This window comes from Eucalyptus grandis, chromosome 8 (genome assembly GCF_016545825.1).
Source record: "Eucalyptus grandis isolate ANBG69807.140 chromosome 8, ASM1654582v1, whole genome shotgun sequence".
NCBI classification, from domain to species: Eukaryota; Viridiplantae; Streptophyta; class Magnoliopsida; order Myrtales; family Myrtaceae; genus Eucalyptus; species Eucalyptus grandis.
In genome coordinates this window covers 35,438,158-35,463,555 of record NC_052619.1, presented here as the reverse complement: position 1 = coordinate 35,463,555, position 25,398 = coordinate 35,438,158, and the positions used below count along the sequence as shown (strand labels likewise).

The 25,398-nt window shown below is 38.2% G+C and overlaps 1 pseudogene; it reads left to right on the top strand.

The window, feature by feature from the left end:
- The first annotated feature begins 9,437 nt into the window (after positions 1 to 9,437).
- LOC120287947 lies at positions 9,438 to 9,529 on the top strand (annotated as a pseudogene).
- Positions 9,530 to 25,398: the final 15,869 nt, after the last annotated feature.

Below are 25,398 nucleotides of genomic sequence, written 5' to 3'. Positions count from 1 at the left end.
CACTGACAGCCCATCGGCTACATTTCTCTATGAACAAAAGAGTTGTTACAGAAAAGCTCTTCCTTGATTCCACAGTTTAGAGACTCTACTACACTTCCTCAAGGTTTCTCAAAGATATAAACTCTCTTTTGTGTACAAGATTTCGCTCAACAGTTTAATTGACAAAGAACAAGGAGCTTCAGACTTTGGAATTCTTCTATCGCGCACACACTCGAACAACTAGAACGTCTTCCTTATATACTCCTTTATGCCATCACACCCGTTGGCACTTACCAAAGGAATTCTTCCAATTTACCCATTGGACAGAATCAATTAAGAAGATCTTTGAGCTATTTAAGGAACATGACGATAGCCCATCAATCTTGCTTGCCCATACAAACAGGATCTAGGTTTCCATAAGTAGAATATTGCAAGTATACTTCGTCAATTAACGGATCCAAAATCCCTGAATCAATCTTGATTTGAATAATGGATTCCGAAATGCTACATCTAGCCAACAGATCTTCTTCAGTCGACAAAATCAAATCCTTAACAAAATACTTCATTTCGGATTAAGCCTTCTTCAACGGTCTTAGAAACTGTTAATAAGGATATACTTTGAGTCTTGAGTCTTGAGTCTGGCAGTCCGGAGGTCTTCAGACTTTGATAGAAGAGTCTGCAAGTCTTCAGACTAGACTGATGGAAACGTTTTGTCAAGTTCAAAACACTCAAGGAAGTTTTCTCCAACAATCTCCCCCAATTTTTTATGGTGAGAAAACTTTCCTACATATTTGGATAACTTTGACCTGCAAAACATTACTCAAGCAAACAAGGATATCTCACAAAAATAAATGGCTTAATGAAGATATCATTAGAATCTGCATCCACAGAAAATAAGTTAGTTTTGTAAATGAGCAAAGGCATGAGATATCAATAGTGCTTAAGATAAATGAACGTTCAAACAGTCAAATCCAAATCCAGTCCAAATCCAAACAACCAAACACAAAAGTCAAGTCATAATAAGTCATAATCAACACAAAACACAAAAGTTCAAAAAGTGAGTTCAAAGTTTAAAATCAAATCTGCACCACATCTCTCCCTTTTTGTCATCATTAAAAAGGTAGAGATGAAAAGAGAATGGCTTTAAGATTGTTTGGGAACACGAACAAGCTGGAAATCTCCCATTGACTGGACAATCCCTTCCAGCTTCTTCAAATCCTCCTTTAGTTGCACCACATCTTCACCCTTAGCATTGGCTTAAACTTGAGTAGCAAGGGCATTGATCTGATCATGCAAAGAAACCGAAGAAGTTTGACCTGCATTTTGCAAGTTCTACACTCCGCATCCCATAGCATTTATCTGGCCTCTCATCTCTAAAAAAACATCAAGAATTCTGCGAAAGTCTGCCGAATTGTCTGTCTGAGTACTTGCCTCTGCGTGATCAGACGGAGTATTGGCAAATGATGGCATTTCAGCACGATCACGCAGATTGGGCGATCAAACCTCATGTCCCTCCTTAGGAAATTGAGTGGCAAAGATGTCCTCTGGATCTGCTGGAGAACGACTTACTCCTTCACCAGTAGCAAGGAATGAAGACGTTCCTCTTTTCTCAGGATCTCCCCCTGTTTCCATGCCTTTAGGTGGAGAAAAGTGTTCCTCATGCTCGCTTCTTCTTCTTCTTCCTCAATCTTTTCTTCCTCTGTATCTCTCTCCTCTGCTTCTTTCTCCAAATCTGATCTCTCTCCAAACCTCTGGTCTGTCTCATTCTTGTCTTTTTCCTGTCTCTCTGTCGATTCTAGAATAGAATGACTTAAGTTCTTCAATGCCATCGCAGAAATGGTGACATCATCCTCATTCTCTTCATCCTCAATGATGAGTACTCTTATTTTCTTGGATGGAGCAACCATAGGCTCCTTCCTTATTCACTTTGCCGCCGAAGAGACATAATGAGTCTTGATAGGGGTTTTCTCTTTGAACTGCTCCAATGCCTTGGTAAGTTCTTTCAGATGCATTTTAGAGACCATTCTTAGTCCCACCACCATTTGATCACACCTTCGAACACAAAGAATTCGGGGAGGCTGAACATTCAAATGTCTGAATAACTTGGTCATAAGAGCTGGATAAGGAAGTTGACCCTTGTCCTTCACCACTGCCTTGTACATGTGGAACATAATTGTGTGTGGAAGAGAGAATTTCTTACCAGCATTGATGGCGTACATCAATTTTTCTTCCGAGTTTGAAACGTCGGTCTTTGAAGTTGATTTTGGTCTAAGACAGTTAATCACTATCTTGTGAAGCAAAATGTTGGACGCATTAATTCTCACATAGGAAATCTTTCCTTCCGTCCTTCTATCCTGAACAAGCTCCAATGTTGCACGAGCAATAGATACACTGATAGGTTGATATTTCCCTTTTTCAACCTCAATCACATCAACCAACGTATTCATGTCAACCACATAGTCTTGATCTCGAACACTAAAAGAGAATCTATTCACATCCAAGAAACTGAGATTCGAATAGAAATAAGCGATAAGTTCAGCATAAGCTTCGAGATTCGGAACAAAACTGTTCGAGTTGAAGAAGACTGAATTTTTCCCGCATTGACATTCACAGAGTCAAGAAAATCAAAGTCCACACTTATAGGGTTTATCACCCCACGCTTCAGCAACTTAGAGTACAATTGCTTATGTTCCTCCGATCGAAATAAATCCGTCCTTTTGCTTTGGAATTTCGCTGCCACACCCATTCTAGGTTTAAACTGACTGTACAACTTATCATCATCGTTTCCATATGGTTGATTCAACCCTCCAACATGAGGATCACTTGGGATATTCGCCAAAGCTTCTTCCGCCGACCCCGCAGGGGCAATACCCAAACGTTCCATGGTGCGTAAGAAGAAGGTTTCATTTCTATACCCTTTGTCCTTAACAAATTCATCAATGTAACTCAACGGAGTACCGCTCCTCTTTAAAGCACGGTAAAGCTTATAGGTAAAAGTGGGCTTATGAGTACTTACGGGCTCTACGTCTTCGATGATTTCTTCTTCCTCTCGATGTGCAATATCTTGAGGTCTAGATGGAGTAGATGGACGCTGCTGAGAATGTTGTGGGTTCTGCTGCTGTCTAGGAGATTCTTCTTCTTTAGTGAGATCAAAGTGCGTAGGCCCCTCACACATTTGTTGTGGTCCCCTGTTCGCGATCCTTGAAGACTTCCTTTGAGATGACATCTTTCACAGTCTTTGAGAGATTCCAAGCTTGTTTCCCAAGAAAGATGAAAACTTTTTCGAGGATTAAATAAGAGAAGAAGACAGAAGTGGAAGATCGGTGCTCTTTTAGGGTTTTTGTGAGTAAAACGAAGAAGAGCCGACAGTATATAAGGTAGTCGAAGCGAGGCATATGGAACGACGTAAAAATGAAATATAAAAATGCCTTTTTAAAAATAACTGCATTTTCAAAAATTAGATAACTATCATAAAAATAACTCCTTTTTCGAAAAGGAAGGTTTGCGATACTCACGAAAACTGGGAAATAACACCAATCAATTTCGGATGATCGTACCTTTTCAAGATTTGATCCGAGAGATAAATAGAAATAACTTACAGTCGTAGATCTTGATTGACTAAGTCTGAGAGCCTTTAGATTTTCAATCCTAAGTCTGAACTTCCTTAGACTTTAAGATATTGAGTCTGGAACGAATAACTTCAAATTGATTTTCTCCGTAGGCTTTGTAAATATATTCGCGCTTGATTCTTTGAATCAATAAACTGAATCAAAACTTCACCATTTTGAACATGATCTCTAATAAAATGATGTCGAATCTCTATATACTTTGCTCTTGAATGAAGAATTGGATTCTTGGTGAGATTGATTTCGCTAGTGTTGTCACATTTGATTTCAGTACAAGAATCTTCAATTCTAAAGTCGCTCAGCTGTTATTTTATCTACAGAATTTATGAACAACTTCCAAGAGCTACATACTCGCTTCGCCGCCGTAGAAAGAGCTACTGTACTTTGCTTCCTTGAAAACTAATATACTGTCCTACTTCCAAGTAGTTGATAGGTGCCCGAGGTGCTCTTTCTATCAACTCTGCAACCAGCTAGGTCTGCGTCTGAGTATCCAAGAAGAGTGAAGTTTCCTTCTTTAGGATACCAGAGACCAAGGTTTGAAGTTGAGGCAATGTATTTGATAATACACTTTGTAGCACTTAAATGAGATTCTTTAGGATTTGACTGAAATCTGGCACAAGTACAAACACTAAACAAAATGGCAGGTTTAGAAGTAGTTAGATAAAGAAGTGAACCAATGATACTCCTGTATAACTTTTGGTCTACTTTCTTTCCTTCTTCATCCTTGTCCAACTTCAAAGAACTTGACATTGGTATATCAGTTTTTTTGCAACTTTCTAGTCCAAACTTTTTGACAAGTTCTTTGGCATATTTTTCTTGATGAATAAAGATTCCTTCCTTCAGTTGTTTCACTTGAAGCCCGAGAAAGAAGGTTAGCTCACCCATCATACTCATTTCAAACTCATCCTGCATAGACTTAGAAAATTTCTTACATAGATTTTCATTAGATGATCCAAAAATAATATCATCAACATAAATTTGAACAAGTAGAAAACTTTTGCTTTCTTTTTTAATGAACAATGTAGTAGCTACTTTACCTTTGACAAAACCATTTTGAATTAAAAACTTACTTAGTCTGTCGTACCAAGCTCGAGGTGCTTGCTTTAAACCATATAAAGCCTTTGTTAGTCTGAATACAGAGTCTGGTTTCCTTGGGTCTTCAAAACTGGGTGGTTGTTCCACGTAGACTTCCTCTTGGATAAATCCATTTAGGAAGGCACTCTTGACGTCCATTTGGAATAACCTGAAATTCTTATGACAAGCAAAAGCAAGTAATAATCTAATTGCTTCTAACCTTGCTATCGGTGCGTAAGTCTCATCATAGTCTATCCCTTCTTCTTGCGTATATCCCTTGGCCACGAGTCTTGTTTTGTTTCTTATGACCTTTCCTTTCTCGTTCATCTTGTTCCTGAAAACCCATTTAGCTCCAATGATGAATTTACCTTTCGGTTTAGGAGTCAACTCCCAGACATCATTGATGCTGAATTGCCTGAGTTCTTCTTGCATAACTTCAATCCAGCTTTCATCAGATAGAGCTTCTTCCATGCTCCTAGGTTCTATTTCAGAAATAAGAGCCACAATACTAGACTCTTCGCGCCTTTTAGATCTTGTACGAATTCTTTCATTAATATCACCAATAATGAGATCTTTGGGATGACTGGACTTATGCTTACAGTTGCTGGCTGATTTGACAGACTGTTGATCTTTTTCCTCATTTGAATCTTCGTTGATCATTTATTACTCGTCTTCTGAAGGTTGAACAGCTTCTGGAAATTTAGACTTTATAGAGTCTGGAGCAAGTTCGGATTCTTCAAGATTAGTATGAATCGATTGATTTTGCATAGAGTCTTGGAATTTAACATTCATTGATTCTTCCACAGATTGAGTCTTCTTGTTGTAGACTCTGTAAGCTTTGCTTGTGATAGAATATCCAAGAAAAATACCTTCATCTGATTTTTCTTCAAACTTACCAACTCGATCATTTGCATTTTTCAATATAAAACATTTACAACCAAACACATGAAAATATGAAACAATGGGCTTCTTTCCTTTGAATAGCTCGTAGGGAGTTTTCTCCAAAATAGGCCTTAGAAAGACTCTATTAATAATATAACATGCTTTAGAAACTGTTTCAGCCCAAAAACGTGAAGAGATGTTACTTTCAATTAAAAGAGTTCTAGCCATTTCTTGAAGCAACCTATTCTTTCTTTCAACGACTCCATTTTGCTCTGGAGTATATGGAGAAGAGAACACATACTGAAAACCAGATTCATCACAAAATTTTGTAAAGTCTTGATTTTCAAATTCACCTCCATGATCTGTCCGTATATTTGAAATAACATACCCTTTCTCATTTTGGACCCTTTTAGCAAACTTTGAAAAATAAGAAAAGGTTTCAGACTTACTTGCTAGGAAATATACCCAAGTGAATCGTGAATAATCATCCACAATCACTAAACAGTATTTCTTACCTCCAATGCTTTGAGTTCTAGTTGGTCCAAAGAGATCCATATGCAAAAGCTGCAGTACATGATTAGTGGAAACTTGATTTATTGGTTTAAATGAGTTTCTTACCTGTTTTCCCAATACACATGGTGTGCATAGATCAGTCTTTTGGTATGATAAATTGGGTAGTCCACGAACAAGCTTCTTTGCTAAAATTTTGGCTATTTGCTTCATGTTAATGTGCCTAAGTTTTCTATGCCATAAATTTGGTTCTTCTTGAATTGAGATTAGACAATGAGTTTCATCTAGTTTGACATCCAAGAGGTAGATATTTCCATGTCTTCGACCCGTGAAAGACTGAGAGGAGTCTTTACCGGTTCTTGAACATATTCCTTCTTGAAAGTTGATTTTGAAACCGGTGTCGCACAGCTGACTGATACTTAGCAAATTGTAGTTGAGTCCTTTCACTAAGGAAACATTACTGATCGTGAGGCTTCCAATCTTTACAGTTCCGTGTCCCACAATTCTTCCTTTGCTGTTTCCTCCAAATGAAACATTTCCACCATTAACTTAAACAAGTTTTATGAAACAATTTGAATCTCTTGTCATATGCCTTGAGCATCCACTATCCAGGTACCATTTAATCTTTTTCTTGATAGTGACCTACATTTAGAAAAGAGACTCAAACTTTCTTTGGTACCCATATTTTCTTGAGTCCATTGGTGTTAGTGTTATATACAGTCTTTAACCATACCTTCTTAATAGGTTTCCAAACCATAGGACATTCTTTCTCAAAATGATATGAACTATTGCACATATAACATTTAAAAGCATTGCGACCTACTGGTTTTACAAAAACTTTTTGGAAATGATTTTTGTAAACATCTCTTGTAGGTCTTTGCTTAATTCTTTCCTTTACTTTGGGAAAATCAATTAGAGGAATGGTTTCAACAGTCATTCATAAACCTGATTTGTTAAAGTAAGGTGCTTGTACTAAAAGAATTTTTTCAAGTTTCTCAGATCCTATAGAAATTTTTTTAGAAGTATTTGAAATGTCATTTTTCAAGAATGCATTTTCTTTTGAAAGATTGTCTGCATTTTCTTTCAAAGTAGTAACACTTTTGTCTAAACTTTTGACATTTTCTTTCCAAACATTTTCCTGTTGCTTTAATGCAGAATTTTCTTTTTGAGTTCAGAAATCCTCTTGAGAGAAGTTTTGAGACTAAGACACAATTCATCAATGTATCTAGAGACTCTAGATGGAATGTTCATATTACTTATCTCAAATTCACTGTCTGAATCTGAGTCTGTCTCGGAGTTTGAATCTGAGTCTGATTGTGCTATGAGACAAATATTGGCATAATCATCAACACTTTCATCACATTCTGTATCACTCCAAGTTTCTGCTTTGAGTGCCTTTCGATATTTCTCAAATTTTTCTTTCTTTTTCCTCAAAAGGGGACAATTGGGTCTGATGTGTTCCTTTTTCTTACATTCAAAACAGACTACATCTCTATTGGATTCATCATCCTCAACGTACTTAGTCTTTGCTTTTGAAAACTTTGTTTCTTTGAATTGAATCTTCTCCCCTTTCTGTTTAGCTTTCTGAATCTTCTTATCATGAGAGGAAGCTCCTCATCATCCATATCGTCTTCAGAATCTGCAACATCTGAATCATCATTAGATTTTAATGCAATGGATTTCTTACCTTTAGGATCTTCATCTTCATTTATTCGCTCCACTTCATAAGAATGAAGAGTCCCAACTAATTTATCGATAGAAAGTGGCATAATTCTTTGTCTCCCTTATTGAGGTCTTTATGTGATTCTAATCCTTGGAGAGTCCTCGCAGTAGCTTGTTTACTTTCATGGGATCAGAAATTGGTTGACCTTGATTTTCAAGACCATTCACGATTTTTGTAAAATGACTAAACATGTCAGTGATAGATTCTCCTAATTTCATTTTGAATACTTCGTATTGACCGAGTAGAATGTTGATTTTGGTTTCTTTCACTTGATCAGTTCCTTCATAGGTCATGTGTAATCTATCCCAAACTTCTTTAGTCATAACACAAGAAGATATTTTGTTATATTCAGTAGGTGATAATGCAAAATATAAAGAATAAATTGCTTTTGCATCAAGAGCTTATCTCTTGATTATCTCTTATTGAGTCATTTTGCTAGACTCAACAGCTTCTTTTCCTCTTTCTAAGACAGATGCAGCTTTAGGAATGATTCCTTTGTCTACCACATCCCATTCCAAAGGATCCTTTGATCTTAGAAATGCTTTCATCTTATTTTTCCATATGTTGTATTCTTTTCCATCAAAATAAGGTGGTCTGGTATTGTTTTACCCTTCAACCAGTCTTGGAGCCAACATACTAGCCATGGATCTTTAACTCTGAAGTAAAACACTTCAACTTAAGTGAGTACACAAGCTTTGCTACCAATTGTGAAAGCTAGTATGAGCACCTAGAGGGGGGTAAATAGGTGTAAAAATAATTTATCGAGATAAGTGTGCAGCACTAATCAACAATAGATTATGAAAAGGAAATTCGTCTCTTGTAAATAAAACGAGTTATGATCAAAGTAAAAGAGTGTAGAGAAGAAAATATGAATACAGAGATTATAGTGGTTCGGCTTAATCCAAGCCTACGTCCACTCTTCCGCACTGACAGCCCATCGGCTGGATTTCACTATGAACAAAAGAGTTGTTATAAAAAAGCTCGTCCTTGATTCCACAGTGTAGAGACTCTACTATACTTCCTCAAGATTTCTCAAAGATATTAACTCTCTTCTGCGTACAAGATTTCGCTCAACGGTTTAATTGACAAAGAACAAGGAGCTTCAGACTTTGGAATTCTTCTATTGCGCACACACTCGAACAACTGGAGCGTCTTCCTTATGTACTCCTTTATGCCATCACACCCGTTGGCACTTACCAAAGGAATTCTTCCAATCTACCCGTTGGACAGAATCAATTAGGAAGATCTTCGAGCTATTTAAGGAACATGATGATAGCCCATCAATCCTGCTCGCCCATACAATCAGGATCTAGGTTTTCATAAGTAGAACCTTCCAAGTATACTTCGCCAATTAACGGATCCAAAATCCCTGAATCACTCTTGATTTGAATAATGGATTCTGAAATGCTATATCCAGCCAAGAGATCTTCTTCAGTCGACAAAATCAAATCTTTAACGAAATACTTCGTTTCAGATAAGCCTTCTTCAACGATCCTAGAAACTATCAATAAGGATATACTTTGAGTCTTGAGTCTTGCAGTCCGGAAGTCTTCAGACTTTGATAGAAGAGTTTACAAGTCTTCAGACTAGACTGATGGAAACATTTTGTCAACTTCAAAACACTCAAGGAAGTTTTCTCCAACAAGCATCTCCTAAGAAATTCTTTGAATCTTTCCCGTGCTTCATATAATGATTCATTATCCATCTGCATAAAATTAGTAATATCGTTACGCATCTTCGCAGACTTTGCAGGTGGAAAGAACTTACCAAGAAATTTCTGAGCCATAGCATTCCATGTAGTAATTGATCCTGCAGGAAGAGAAGAAAGCCAACTCTTAGCTTTATCTCTAAGAGAGAATGTAAATAATCTCAATTTAATCGCATCATCTGTAACTCCATTATATTTAATGGTGTCACAGATTTCAAGAAAAGCATCGATGTGAGCGTTTGGATCATCGCTTGGTAACCCACTGAATTGCACTGATTGTTGAAGCATTTGAATGAGTGACAACTTGATCTCAAAGTTGTTTGCTTGAATTGCAAGTCTTCTGATACTTGATGTGGCGCCTTGAACTGTTGGCGCATCATAATCTCTTAAGAGTCTACGTGGATTTTCATTATCACCGTCTGCCATCGTCTTAATGTGATTTCTCTATTCTCTCAGTCGCCTTTTGAATGTACGCTCGATTTCTGGATCAAGTTCAACAGGTTTCCCTTGTTGGCTACGTGTCATAAACCGATGTACACCCTGAAAAGTAAAACAAAACGAAAGCTAGATTAAACTTAGACTTATCTAGTATCAATATATATATATATATATATATATATATATATATATTTTTTTGGTGACCCAAGGAACCCCGCACAACCGATAGCTGCGTAAGTAAACCCTGGGGAGGCACGTAGGAAATCACCACCCACGTACCCCGGGTATGTCGCCAATGATCCGCCTGCCTCCTTGCAACTTGCGTTGCAGGGGCTTCGAACTCCAGACCTCCAGCGTGGAAGTCATGGAGCCTACCAGCAGAGCCACCACGGCGGGTGGTCTGGTATCAATATATTAATTAGTATTAAACAAACGATCCCCGGCAACGGCGCCAAAAACTTGTTCGTAAAATTTTAAACGCAAGTGCACGTATCGAACAAGTAATATAATGATGAGATAAAGTATCGTCCCACAGAGATCGATGATTAATAAACCAATTAAATACTAAAATAGACTAATTCTAAAATTTATCTAACCAATCAAAATATAACTAAGAATAAATTAAGAACGAAAATTGTAGACTAAATGCAGTAAATCGATCAGATAAATATGTTAGAGCATCCGATTTCACCATAACCACTACATATGAATTTCAGATTGTTGTGAATACAAGAATGATATCAAACATGTGATAGCGGAATTTCCTAATCTATTTACTATCCTATCTCTAGATATAGCAAACCTACTCAGCTTATTAATCCACTATATCTCTATGTGAATTAAAATAAACATAAGTGCATTAAAAACTATGAATATTCCCGGTTTGCAATGAGTCTTTTGGATCACCTTATCACTGAAAGCTACACAAATAACGCGGTATATCTCTATCCACGTTTAATTCATGGTTATATATTATAATGAACAATTGCATATTATCATTTCTCAGTCTCAAACATGCACATCAGATCATTCAAGTGGTGGCCAGTTACTCAAAAGCATTAAGCACAATAATATATAACTCACATGAATGAAATCAATTGTAAAACATAAAAATCATGAAATTCATATCATCATGGTTAGGCAAAGAAAATTAGAATATAGTAGAATAAGAAATAAAAATATAAATCAAACCCAGCATCTTGAATTAAATAACAAGAATTCTGTCACCACTTTTGTCTTCTCTCCAAAATACTTGAAAAGCTCTTAGAACAATGAAAACGATTTAACCAAAAAAAAAAAAAAAAACCCTCTCAAACCTAGCTGCTCTCTCTCTCTCTCTCTCTTTCCTATTTATAGGAGATCCAAAATATCTATCTATCAACGCTTGCAGATAACATTAGGGAACAAAATCAAGAATTTCCTGATTTGATATCCATCTTCCACTGCTGCTTTTATTTGAATTCCTAATAGTTGCCATTATTTTCCTTATCCTCTCCATATCTCATTATTCTGCATAAATAAGGAAAATTCAAATAATCAGAAGGAAATCCAAATATTATGCATTAATTGTTGCCTAAAATAGGTAAAATAACTCTATTTTTATAGAGTTATCAACCCTCTCTCCTCTTTCTTCTTCTTCTTCTTCTTCTTCTTCTTCTCTCCTCTTTTCTTGTGCAGGCTTTCTTTTCCTTTTTATCTCTTCCTTTTTTCCCCTTTTCTTCTCCCTTTTTGACTTTTCAACCTTTCTTTTGTTTTGTTTTCTCTCCTCTTTTTTTTTTTTTTTTTTAATCTTGTTGATAGAGGTTTCCTAATTAATAATAAGGAATATCAGTATATAAAAAAAAAAGAATTATCCGCATGATTCTTTCTACAATTTACAATTAAATATTATGGTTACGTCACCAAAGAAAAAGAAAGTCTTCTTTAGAATTATCGGTACATCATTATGGATTGGATCAGTCTTTCTAGTGGGTATCCTTGATTCTCTCATCTCTTGAACCTATTTGGTCCAGATCCAAAAATGAAATGACCCTTCCCGTGAATTCTTTTGGGTTGTGAGAAACATTCAAATTCAATGTAAGTCCTCAAAATGGAAGTAAAGAAAACAGAAAAATTATTGTGGGGGGGTGGTCAAACTAACTTTCTTGAATAACAAACTTCTTCAAATTTAAATTAAGAAAATTAAAATAATAATTAAATAAATTAAATTTAAATATAAATAATATTGAAATTCTAATAAAAAAAGAAAATTGAAGATAACAACAATTTTCGTTTTTATTTTTTCCTTTTTTATTTCTATATTTTAATTTCTTTCTATTCTAAAATATATATTTAATTTAATATTTCAATTTATTATTTAGTATCTATATTTATTACCCACAGCCATGTTCTTCGGTTCCCATCTTTTCAATGGTCCATCTACATTGAAAGGATACCTCTATCCTTGAATGGTCTCACGGTCGTACTGCTTCTTGTGCCGAGCCAAGGCTTTCGCATAAGGTCTAGATTGTTGCCGAACTCATGCAGCGTAATAGAAGATTGAAAAGATCACATACTAGAAGCATAATTCACTGTCTCTGAAGGCCCTGAAATCGGCATGTCTCAGGCCATAATAAAAATTCAGTGAAGCCCTTTCAGTGTCTGATCCCTTATATCAAGAAAACCTCATTGTCTTATCCCGGTATAGCAGAGAAGAACAAATTGCTATTTACTCGGAAAAGCGAGACAGGCAAGTTGCTATTGGCTTGTGACACATCCAATTTTTGGCATTTTTACGAACATAATATGCGCTTCTTTTCTTCCAGAGGTAGTTCAAGATATAAACGGACAAGATGACCGAAATCACCGTCGCAATACAGGCAATCCACGTTAACCAAGAAAAGAAGACGTCGCCACCGAAGTACATATCTTGAAGTCAATTTGCAATAGAATTGCAATAGATTACAGAGTGAAAAGTCCAGCGACCCAATAGGCGAATTACAGAGTGAAAGTACGACTGAAGATGAGATCTTATTTGCCCGCTTTTATTATGCTTTAGTATGATTCATTTTGCTTCATATTTAATGCCCATCAAACGCTTTAAGCATAGAACCCAACCAAAGAAGAAAATTATGGCCAAATTTAAGTATTGTTCTTTTGACCGGTGACACTGTAGCACCCCGAACCATTCGGCGATCGCCACAAGCTCTGATGTTACACTTTATTACCTTTCTTTCTTTCGAACAAGCATTCTAATTTGCAGACACATTTTTTTTTTTAAAACGATCGGTCCCAACGCGACTCATAGCGGAAGCAAATTAAACATCACCATCTATCCCCCTACAAATCCATGATACCAATACACACCAGCTAAACATTAGGATTTTATAAACAACTTCGACACTTTGCTTACATACATATATAGCAAGATGGGATTCCCTTCGGGTCGGTACAAAACAAGAAAGGCTAGGACTCTACCATGTCCTGCCTAAAATCTCAAAAAGAAACCTCGACCCCTAACATCATTCGAGCACAAACCCCCCCCTCATCGAAAGTGTCGACTATCTACATCAAAAAGAGATCCAGCTCCTACTCATCGCGCGCAGGTCTCACACCCAACCCGGTGCATCAGGCGGTGGCGGCGGCAACATCCCTCGCATAGTTCCATCCCGACGAACGTGCACAGAAATGAACTCCTGAATGACAGGGCCCCCAGCCAGGCCTATGTCGTACATCACTAGACAACGTACTCGAATAAAAGTCAGTCCAGGAACATAGGGACAATCTATCTCCGCACACTCGACCTCTACATCGACGGTAGACCATAAAAAACCCCGCGAGACAGCGGGAAGCAGCATACTACTAATCTGAAATGTTATTCCCCAAAAAAGGTGAGTACAACCACTCAGCAGATAGGGAAATCCAATAACAACTCAATGCATCATGCATATCAACATACATTGCAGGCATTTCTTACCTTGAAGCCATGCGCAAACTATCATGCATCATCATATCAATTGATAACACGTACATGTATATCATCATCGTATCATACATGTCATCATCATCATGACATCATTACATCATACATCATCATGACATCATCATGCATATAATATCATGGGAGATCATCATATCACATCACATATCATCATCATCATCATCATGCATATCATCATGCATATAATATCATGGGTGATCATCATATCACATCCCATATCATCATCATCATCATCATGCATATCATCATGCATATCATATCATGCGTGATCATCATATCACATCACATGTCATCATCATCATCATCATGATCATCATCATGCATATCATCATGCATATAATATCATGGGTGATCATCATATCACATCACATATCATCATCATCATCATCATCATGCATATCATATCATGGGTGATCATCATATCACATCGCATATCATCATCATCATCATCATCATGCATATCATATCATGGGTGATCATCATATCACATCGCATATCATCATCATCATCATCATCATGCATATCATCATGCATATAATATCATGGGTGATCATCATATCACATCACATATCATCATCATCATCATCATCATGCATATCATATCATGGGTGATCATCATATCACATCGCATATCATCATCATCATCATCATCATGCATATCATCATGCATATCATATCATGGGTTCATTTTTCATCTTTTATCTTTAAGTTTGATCACCACATCACCCATTTCTCATATCATCAATTTCATCATCCCTTCGGGCAAAGACCTCCGACAAGGTTCCCAGCATTCCAGCCATCCCATGGCCACCGAGCTTCTGGCCCCCCACATTCTGGGCATCTCGCATCTCAACTAGCATCACGAGGCATTCTCTTCGGGCAGAAACCTCCGACAAGGCTTTTCGGCCTTTACCCTTCTAGCCAGGCATCCCGCACCCCAATTCTGGCATCGCGAGGCAATCCTTTCGGGCAATGACCTCCGACAAGGCTTCCGGCCCCCACATTCCGGGCATCCTAAATCTCCCGGGAATTCCGGCAATGCATCTCTGTACATTCCGGCCTCATCCTCCACCACAACCACTTACTCACTTATCATTATCCACATTTATCATTGGTTTAATCTCATTTAACATGCCATATGATTCACACATGCATCACCATTCATGGTCATACATACACCAATGTCTCATCATACATGCAACAATGCATATTTAAATTCAATGGAATTTTTGGCCAATAAAATAATCCATTTTATTTTATTATTATTATTTATTTATCCATTTTTATTATCATATTTATTTATTTCCATAAATAAATATTAAATTCAATATCTATAATTTTCCCAAAATCATAAAATTTGAACAATCATTAATCAAGCCAATAGAATAACAATTTCATGCAAAATTCAAGGCCAACTTGAATTTCACACAGTTTGACATTTTCCACTAAATAGCACATAATATTCGGATAACAACCAGAATGCACAGTTTCTGAATAAATTCGATTAAAATATCCATATGGCCTCCAAATATTACGTAAATTTACAGAGTGATAGCCAAGACATTTTCGCACAACTTTCATGAAGAACTCGAAGCCAGATTCTTTTTAAATTATTTTACACGACCTCACGAAGCTTCTGGAACCACTACCGCATCGTCCAGAATACACATCTCCGAAATATTAAGATTTCATCCATCTATTCTCTTTCATTTCCTCTGAAATTTGGATATGTTATGTATCAAGGTGTACTTTACAAGTTCATGAAGAAATCTAGGTCAAATAACCAAAGTATGGTCTCCATTTAAGTCCATGAAGTCTCGGGTGTCTCGGAACACATCACCAGAATCATCGTCTCCAAGATCTAGCCGATTTACTAGGCTATACTTGTTAATTTCACTTCAAATTTGAGTATGTTGTATTTTAAGATGTTACCTACAACTTTCATGAAGACATCGAAGTCAGATTTCCATCACAAACCAACATGAAACCAAGAATCCAACAAGAGGTCAGTGAAAGCTTCACAGATCTGGGGTCTCCGTATAATAGGACTTTGACCCCTCATATATCCATCATTTTCCACGAAATTTCAGTATGTTATACTAAAAGATGTTAGATACAACTTCCATGAAGACATAGAAGCCAAAATTGGACTCCAAACACATATGCAAGCTCAAACAAGTTACTGACTCCTACAACCCGAGCAAGAACAGTCACACGGCTTGAAAACAACCAACCCTTACCTCGGTTTTTCTCACAAATAACACCCAAAATCGAACATGCAAACCATATACACACATTCAAGAGAAGTTAGAGGACTCCACTTGCCTCTAGGATGAGCAAACAACGGCGTACGTCGGCGAACGGACGGCGGGACACGGCGGCTCCTCCTCGGCTCCGCCTCCTCTCCCTTTCGGTCTCTCCCTCTCTCTCGCACACCTCTCTCTCTCTTCCTCTCCTTTGGGCGAGCAAATCGCCGGCCACCCTTCTCTCTCCTCCTTCTTATTTCCCCTAAAACTCATGATTAGCAATCATGAGATTGCCTCACCAATGGCCAATGCATGCCATTCCTTCATGCCACTTGTCCAATTGCATGCAAGATGGGCCTTGGAGTTGGGCTTGGGCCTCCCCTCCTTGGGCCGGCGACTACTCCTCTTCTTGGGCCACTATTGGGCCGGCGACTTGGTCCATTAAAGGCTTAGGCCAATGGGCCCAAGGCCCATTCGAAAATTAACCCCCCTTTTTCCTTTTTTTTTTTTTTGAATTCCTTTCTATAATTATTTCCAAATTCAAATTCTATCTTGGCCAAAGTCTTGGGGCATCTTGGCTATTGAAATTTAATTTATTAAGCACATGGCCAAGCATAAATTATTAATCTATCGAATTTAAATTTTCACAACCATAAGCACAAATCATCTAATTAAAAGACTAATGGCTAAAACATAAGCCATGGAAATTCTATCACTTAATTAAAGACTTTAACACACCTTATGGCTTGGCTTTGAATTTTGGGATACCACAATTCTTCCCTCCTTAGAGAATTTCGTCCTTGAAATTCAAACACCACTCGCACCATCTTTAAACAAATAGGGGTTCATTTTCTTCATCTGATCCTCACTTTCCCATGTGGCTTCTTTCATATCATGATGTCGCCATAACACTTTACCAATGGGATCTTCTTAGTCCTAAGAATTTGCTCCTTTCGATCCAATATCTGCACAGGCTCCTCAATGTACCTTACTTTCTCATCCATTTTGATGGCTTCATGATCGAGTATGTGACCAGGATCCAGCTAGTACTTCCTCAACATCGATACATGAAACACATCGTGCAGATTTTCTAGCTTAGGAGGTAACGCTAAACGATAAGTTACATCCCCTATCCTCTCAAGAATTTCAAAAGGTCCAACAAACCTAGGTCTTAGCTTACCCTTCATCCCGAATCGAGATATTCCTTTCATTGGAGATACCTTAAGGAATACATGGTCTCCTACACTAAATTCCAAAGGCCTTCTACGCCTATCTGCGTAGCCTTTCTGCCTACTCTGAGCTGCTCTAAGTCTTTCTCTGATAACTTCAACAGCCTCAGCGGTAACTTATACCAGTTTAGGTCCTGTCAATTTTCTTTCACCCACTTCACTCCAATAAACAGGAGTCCTACATCTCCTTCCATATAATGCCTCATAAGGTGCCATGCCTATACTTTTCTGAAAGCTATTGTTATAGGCAAACCCTACCAAATGCAATCTTTCATCCCAATTTCCTTTGAAATCGATTGCACAAGCTCTCAACATATCCTCTAATATCTGGATCACTCTTTCGATGACCATCTGTCGAGGATGAAAAGATACTAAATCGAAGCTTAGATCCTAACGCAACTTGAAGACTTTTCCAAAAATTTGAAGTAAACCTCGAATCTCAATCTGAAGTAATGGTCACTGGAACACCATGTAAGCGTACCACTTGACTTACATACATGTCTGCATACTTATCCATTGGGTAGTCCATGCGAATCGCTAAGAAATGAGCTGACTTAGTCAAACGATCCACTATCACCCAAATTGAATCATGACTACTTGATGTCCTTGGCAATCCTTGCACAAAGTCCATCGTTATATGTTCCCATTTCCATTCTGGAATGTCTAATGGTCTGAAAAGTCCTGCGGGTTTACAATGCTCCGCTTTCACCTGCTGACACGTCAAACATTGAGATACGTACTTAGCCGTATCTGCCTGTTGACACCTAGATTTTGACGGTCCGTTTAGTCATTTATCGCATTAAAATTATGGTTTAATCAATAATTAATTAATTTCATAGCATTTAGTTGTAGGTGCATTTATTTTTTATTTGCATTTACTGGACCGGTGGTGGATGGGTTGAATCGGTGGTTTTGAATTTTAAATTAATAGGCCGGGCTAGGCCCATGAAAGGATAAAATTAACCCAAGCCCGTCGTTGTTGTTTAATTGATTATCTTGTGAAAATTTAAGATTTGATGCGATATTATGATGATTTTTGGAAATTTAAAAATCGCACTTTGTAATCTTAAAGTTGGGAATATTAAGGAGGATAAGGAATATTCTAAAATATTTTGTTGCGGATGGATATCTCGAAAGATTTTAGAATTGGATAATGGAGTTTTATCTAAAGTGAATTATTTGGAAAATCTTCACAAAAAAAATTCCAGTTTATCTTCAATCGCTGAGTCAGCATATAAAATCTTCAATGGTCGAGCGAGTCAGCTTGGAAGATTTTAATAGATGATTTCAATGGCCGAGTGAGTCAGATACACGATAATCTCGAAAGATGATTCTTCAGCGATTGAGTTGTTATGCAAATCTTCGTAGGTTGAGCAGACTAAGTTTTCACTCTATAAATAGGGTGGGCCTTCTCTTCGTCCGGGAGCTTCTTTTAAAAAAATCAGAAAAGTGGAGAGAAGTTTTGTCTGCAGTAAAAGAGAGAAAGAGTACGAAGGAAGAGGGAGAGTGACGTGAGAAAGAGAGAGAGAGAGAGAAAAAGTAAAGAGGTGATTTGACCCCTACTATTCATCATCTTCCCCAAATTGCTGCCCTTCCTCCGCAACTTCCATCCGCGAGGTTTCCGCCACCGTGTGTTCGCCACAGCCGCTTCGGTGGTCTCTCCACGAAACTCGCCGCGACGACGCCGCGCCGCCGAGGTCCCCGACGCTTGAGTCCTCCTCCGCTCGAGCCCACCGTGCCGCACCCGTGAACTCGCCCGACGTCCTGTTCGCCGCGCCGACGCTGTTCGGAGCCGAAGACCAGCGACCCGACGCTGCAATCCAAGCTGCTCCGCCCGCGAGCCAGAACTTGAACCCGCTGTAACGCCGGATCGCTCCGCCCACGCCCCGATCCGACCGTGAATCTGCCCAGCCCGGAGTCCGTTGAAGCTACCACTTTCCTCCCGGGCCGCGCCTCCTCCACGACGACCCGAAGCCCCACCGGAATCTGCTCCACCAGCCCGACGAAGCTGCTTCGCCGATCCGCGACCCCCGACGCTGCTTCCCTTTGCTCGTCCGTGATCCGCCCACCACGCCGCCGGAATCCCTGCACCCGCGAGCTCGTCCCGACGCCACCCGCGACCTGCTGCTACCGCCGGACCGCTCGCTACCAATCCACTCGTTGCTGGTCCTCGCCGGAGCTCTAAACGCCGACGACCCAACCTCCGGTGATCCACCGAAGCCGCTCAGCCGTGGGTGAAGAAAGCAGGAAAAGAAAAACAAAGAAAGAAAAGGAAAGGGAAATTAGGTAGTTTTATTTTCTTTTTCTATTTACTTTATTTTATTTATTTCTTTTAAGTTTAGGAGAGATCTTTATTTCATGGATTTTGTAGGCATTATCCACAGGGTCTTCCCTAAAATTATTGTAATTATTAATTTGATCCGTAAGATGTCGGATCATTTTTTTTAATTATATTAACTTTTGGGGTTTGTTGATAGTGTTTTAAGTGTTGAATCAATGTAATTATTAATTTGATCCGTAAGAATTCGGATCAGATTTTTAGTTATTTTGAATTTCTTGTTGTGATAATTAGGGTTATAATAATCGTTAATTTGACTTTTTGTGAGACAACGGGTTATTTTTTTCGATTATTTTGATCCTTTATTTGATTGAATATCTTGATTGGTTAGATTTAGTTGATAAATGTTTTTTAAAAAACCACTAAAAAATCTAAAAAATACTTGAATTATGATTCAATTTGTTTTAGAATATTTTTCGCTATCTTGCATATCTAGAATAGGGATTTTATTCCAAATTTATAAAATATAAAAACAAAAAAAAAACAAGAAGGCACATTCATTTAGGTTGTTAGTTTTATCATTATTTGAATTGCATGTGAAATTTTAATTTCGAAATTAATAAAAAAACTCAAAGAATCATCATGCATATATCATGTTGAATTAGGGCATTCTTTGCACGTCATCGCATATTAAATAAATTGCATGTTTAAATTAAGATAAAATCTTAGTTTAAGTTAGGATTTAATGTGACTTGATCCTTAGTTTAAATTAGATAGAATTTTAATCTAGCTAGATCATTTTTGCATTTTTAAATAGAAATATCAAATGCATGTCATGTAGGTTCATTTAATTAGAACTTACTCGTCATTAGACTAAATTATTTAATAAATGTCGCATGACATATAACTCGTGTGCTAAATTATATGCGGCATGTCATCTTAGTTTAAATAATTTTGTATGTCATTGCATTGCATTGCATGTCATTAGATTAGGTCATTTAGATTGCATTTAATTATTGCATTTCTTCATGTCATATAGTTTAGGTCATGCTGCCATGTCATATTAGATTATTAACATGCATTGCATAAGTCATGATTTTCATTAAATAAAGTGAAAACAAAAATTGAAATTGCGTGTTAATTAGAAATCATATCTAGGGCTGCTGATGTGAATTCTGATTTAACAATGCAGATGCTTTCGTTGCTCCTAGATATGTTTTGCAATATTTAATTGCTTTCTTGAGTGTTAAATTGGTGGTATGCGCACATGTATGATCACCTCACATGTTAGGAAGTTAGTTTAAAATCAATTCAATTGCCAAACATTTTTGAAAATAAAAAGAATGGTACCGAAAGGGCATTAGAAAAATCTAATGTAATCAAGTCCCCGTACCCTTAGTCTCTGGTTCGTAGGAGTAAAGTAATTCTCCCATTATTTTACTTAGGTGTTTAATCGACCTACCATAAACTGATTAGTGGCGACTCCTAAATAAAATCAATTTGCATGTTAAGAATTCAAACCTAAGTCGCGAATTGGTATGGGCTTGGGAGAGCCCGAGTTAAGTTTAGGCTTAACAATCCATTAGCCAAAACCTAGGTGGTTCACACCCGAAAAAATTGGTCGCGACAGCTTGGCGACTCCGCTGGGGAGCTGTGTTAAAACACCTAGTGGACTTAGGCCAATTTTTCTTTTTAAAAATATTTTTGTTTGGCAGCGAGGATCCTGGTATGTCCCTAACATTCCTAAGGTGTTAAATGTTCTTGCAGATAGGAGGTATAAGGGGAGTAGTCTTTGCTAACCCTTGTTTTGCAGGTTGGAGTTAGGGATGAATGTTTGAATTAAAACTATAGAAGTGTTGTTTGCATTTAAACTGTTGTGCATGCTTTATTGCTTTAGCACCACACTATTTGCACACACAACCTGCGGTCGGACCTAGGCTGCGATAGAACTTCTAGGATGGTGTTGAGAATGATACTTCCTCTAAAGCGAGATTGCTATGTAGAGGTTGACCTTCTCTTCTCCGAAATTTCTTTCATGGTGTCGAATGTGTTTGTCCATATCCGCGAGACTGCGTGATTATTGGACATTCCATTCGACGAGCCGGAGTTAGGGGGATCGACACGTTAATGCGAGACCGCAACGGTCGAGACCATCCTCTTAGCTCCACTTTGTTAAGCCTGTCTAGAGTAGAAATCGAGCCTCACATCTCATGTGCATGTCTATGTGATTGCCATCGATTTTCCTTGGTGAAGTAAGTTTTCTATTCCCATATTAATGCAATTTACTTACTTTGTCATACTCTTGATCGGTCCATGACAATCTAGGTCAATCATTGATTTAATTCCTTTGTCAATTAGAAATCAAATGAATTGCCATACAATGAATCATTTGGAAAATAAAAATTGGAAATTTGTTTTCAATTTATGTCTTGGTTTTTCCTAGTTCATGTTTAGGAAATTTCGTCCTGCCGGGCGTCCCATGTCTTTATTTTCCTAGTCCAATTTTAAGAAATCCTTTTCATTATGGACTTTTCTTAACTAAAAATAGATTGTTGTCATGGATCTGTTTTCTCGGTATACCTCGTTCTTACATATCTCCATTTACCTTAGGTGATAACGGATCCGTCACGTTCGCCCATCATCACGCGATTAAGAGCTAGAATGGCCGAACAAACCGAAACGCGTGATCGTGTCTCCGCTGTGGAGACTCAACTCCAACAAGTACTCGCCTCTTTACAACTTGTGACGGATCAACTCCAATTCCTCCAAGCGAATCCAACAGCTGCACCTGCTCTTCCCGAAGTTGTTATCCCGAAGCAAGCGAGACAAGGTTCAAATGATTGACGACGACATGCCCGAAGCCGGAAGATGACCCAGTCATTGTTGGAAAGGCCAAGCTTGACAGTGTTCCCAAGACAGATCGGGATGAGCGTGTTGCGAAGCTGGAGGAGAAAATGAGACAGCTGCGGGAGTCACAAAGGTCCCTCCCGTTCGACCTTTCGGTCTATGAGAAGGTCAAAATGCCGAGCAAGTTCAAAATGCCAGAGTTTGAGAAGTATGATGGCACATCTTGCCCAAAATCTCATCTGCAGATGTACCACGTGCGCATGGCCCAGCACGTAAAAAACGAGCCCCTCATGATCCAATCATTCCATGCGAGTTTGACTGGACCCGCATTAAACTGGTACGTGATGAAAAATGTGAACCTGCTCGACACTTTGAATGAAGTAGCTGACGCATTCCTCAAACAATACAAGTTCAACATGGACATCGCACCTTCCCGAGAAGACTGGAGCGGATGGAAAAGAAAAGGAGCGAATCATTTAAAGAATATGCTGTGAGATGGAGGAACTTGGCGGCTCAAATTACTCCTGAGCCTACCAACAAGGAGCTGATGAAGTTATTTGTGAAAACCCTTCCGTCCGAGTTTCGCAACAGAATGGCCAGTACATACGTCGAAAGCTTCAATCAGCTTATTCCTGTAGGAGAACAAATCGAGATGGGGATAAGAGAAGGGTGGTTTACTGAGCCATTTAACAAGAGGTTTTCTACCAAGAAGGAGAGGGACCCTGAAGCTGAGATTAATATGGCCTACTCTCAACTGAATCGTGATACATCCAATCGCGCTCCGGTAATTAAGATTTCTACTGAGCAACAAGGTGGAGGATATCAGTTCTCGGGTCAACGACGTAATGTTAGGAGGCAGCTTACACCTCTTCCTGGACCCCTATCCAAAGTTTTACCTATTCTCCAAAAGAAGGGATTACTCTCTACTGAGCCGAAGCGATCAAATCCTGAGTGTTATCCTGCATATAATCCCTCCAAGAAGTGTGACTATCACATGGGAGAGATTGGTCACTCTACTGATGATTGCTATGTTTTGAAGCATAAGGTTCAAGATCTCTTGGATACAAAGGCATTCTCTTTCAGCAATAATCAGCAAAATCCTCTGCCCAACCCTGATGAAGGCGCAAACGCTGTCACTGAGTGAAGAAGTGCTTATCTCCTAGGATTTCAAGTTTTGCTTAGGATTCTTTGCTTTTGAAATTTCAATTATCGCTTTTACTTTTAGGGTTTGGTTTGTTTGCATTTTCCATTCCAATAATGTAATTCATTTGATTCTATTCAATGAAATTACAATTTTATTTCAATTTTGAGGACATGATGAAGTATACCAAACCAGTCCAATGACGATATCCAACCATGAAAAATATCATCAACGGAGAAATCCCGAGGGCTGGACTTTCTCATGCTTCCTCCCAAAAACTTTTTTGAAAACAAAAGCATTTCACTGCTAAAAAAAGAAAAAAGAACAAAACATTTTTCCAAAGCTTGTAGTAGATTAAACTTGTTTGTTTGTCTGACTCATTTGCTTCTTGTCTCAGTACATAATTCTATAACTTGTTATGACAAGGGACATCTGAAAATAGCGTATCAAGTTTCAACGATCATAAACTTGACTTGTGATCAACGGGCTTAGAGCACACTTGTAGAAAAAAAAAAACAGATTCGGGGCAAGTAAAAGAGGACCATCATTCCCTGGTGGAAGGGTTGACAAATTGATGACATGATAGGTTTTGGTAGTGCCCAGACTGGGACAAAGTCTTAACCTGAGCCAAAATGGATGTGCAATTTGAATTTACTTTTATGTTGCATAGTATCATACGATGCACGTTCTCTTGTGCGGGGGCAAAAGTGGATTTTCAGTCTTGAATGATAGGCACAATCCAAAGACATCAAGCTTTGAGGCAATTCCTATTGTAGAGGAATCCTTGAATGACTACTTAAAATCATTTTGCAGTATAGAAAATTGTTTGAAGTTGACATGCTTAAAGCTGTTGAGTTCTTTTTTTAAAAAAAAAAGGTTTTGCATGATGACTCTTACATGTTTTATCCACCAATTCCACTAAAGAACATCAAGATGGACTAACTTAATGAATGATGTGGAATTGATTGAGCATACTAAATGAGACGAGTCGGGATGATGAAAGGCAAACCCTATCCTATACACAGTCCCATATTTATACACTTGTGAGATGAGTGTAGGAAGGTTCATATCCATAAGGTAAAGAGTTCTCTCGCAAAAGGTACGGCAACCGAAATGATGAGAGGCAATTCATATCTCTATCCCAAACACTACAGGTGATCCGTTGCTTAACCCTTTGAGCCCATACACTTATGGATATTCTTTTCAAATCACCCCTGTCAAGAATCACCCCACATCGGGGCAACTAAGAGATCAAATAGCATCATGAGGTGAGGAAAATGGATTGAAATTTTCTTGCTCTCACTTGCATCAATCTTCAAGTCATGCTATTACATTGAATTCATGTGTTAATTTAAGTGCCTTAGGATGACGAAGAGCATTTATTTCTCTATCATATACACTTATATCCATTGCATAGCCCCCTTGAGCCTATGAATTCATTTCACATTAAACCCAGTTGGTGATCATCCCCCACACTGGGGCAAGGCAAAAGGCCAATGAGGACCTTTGAAAGTTCAAGTGTCATTCAAAGTGTAATTGCTTGACGCATGCATTGTGCGCAAGAATTGAATTCAAAATAGAATTAAGGGGCATGAAAAAGCAGTGTGCCTGGTAAAAGCAAGGCCAATGCCCATGAAAAAAAAGTGAAGAAAAAATGCATGAGAGCTATGGGCATAAAAAGTGATGTGCTTGGTAAAAGCGAAGTCAATGCCCATAGATGAAAAAAGAAAGTCAAGAT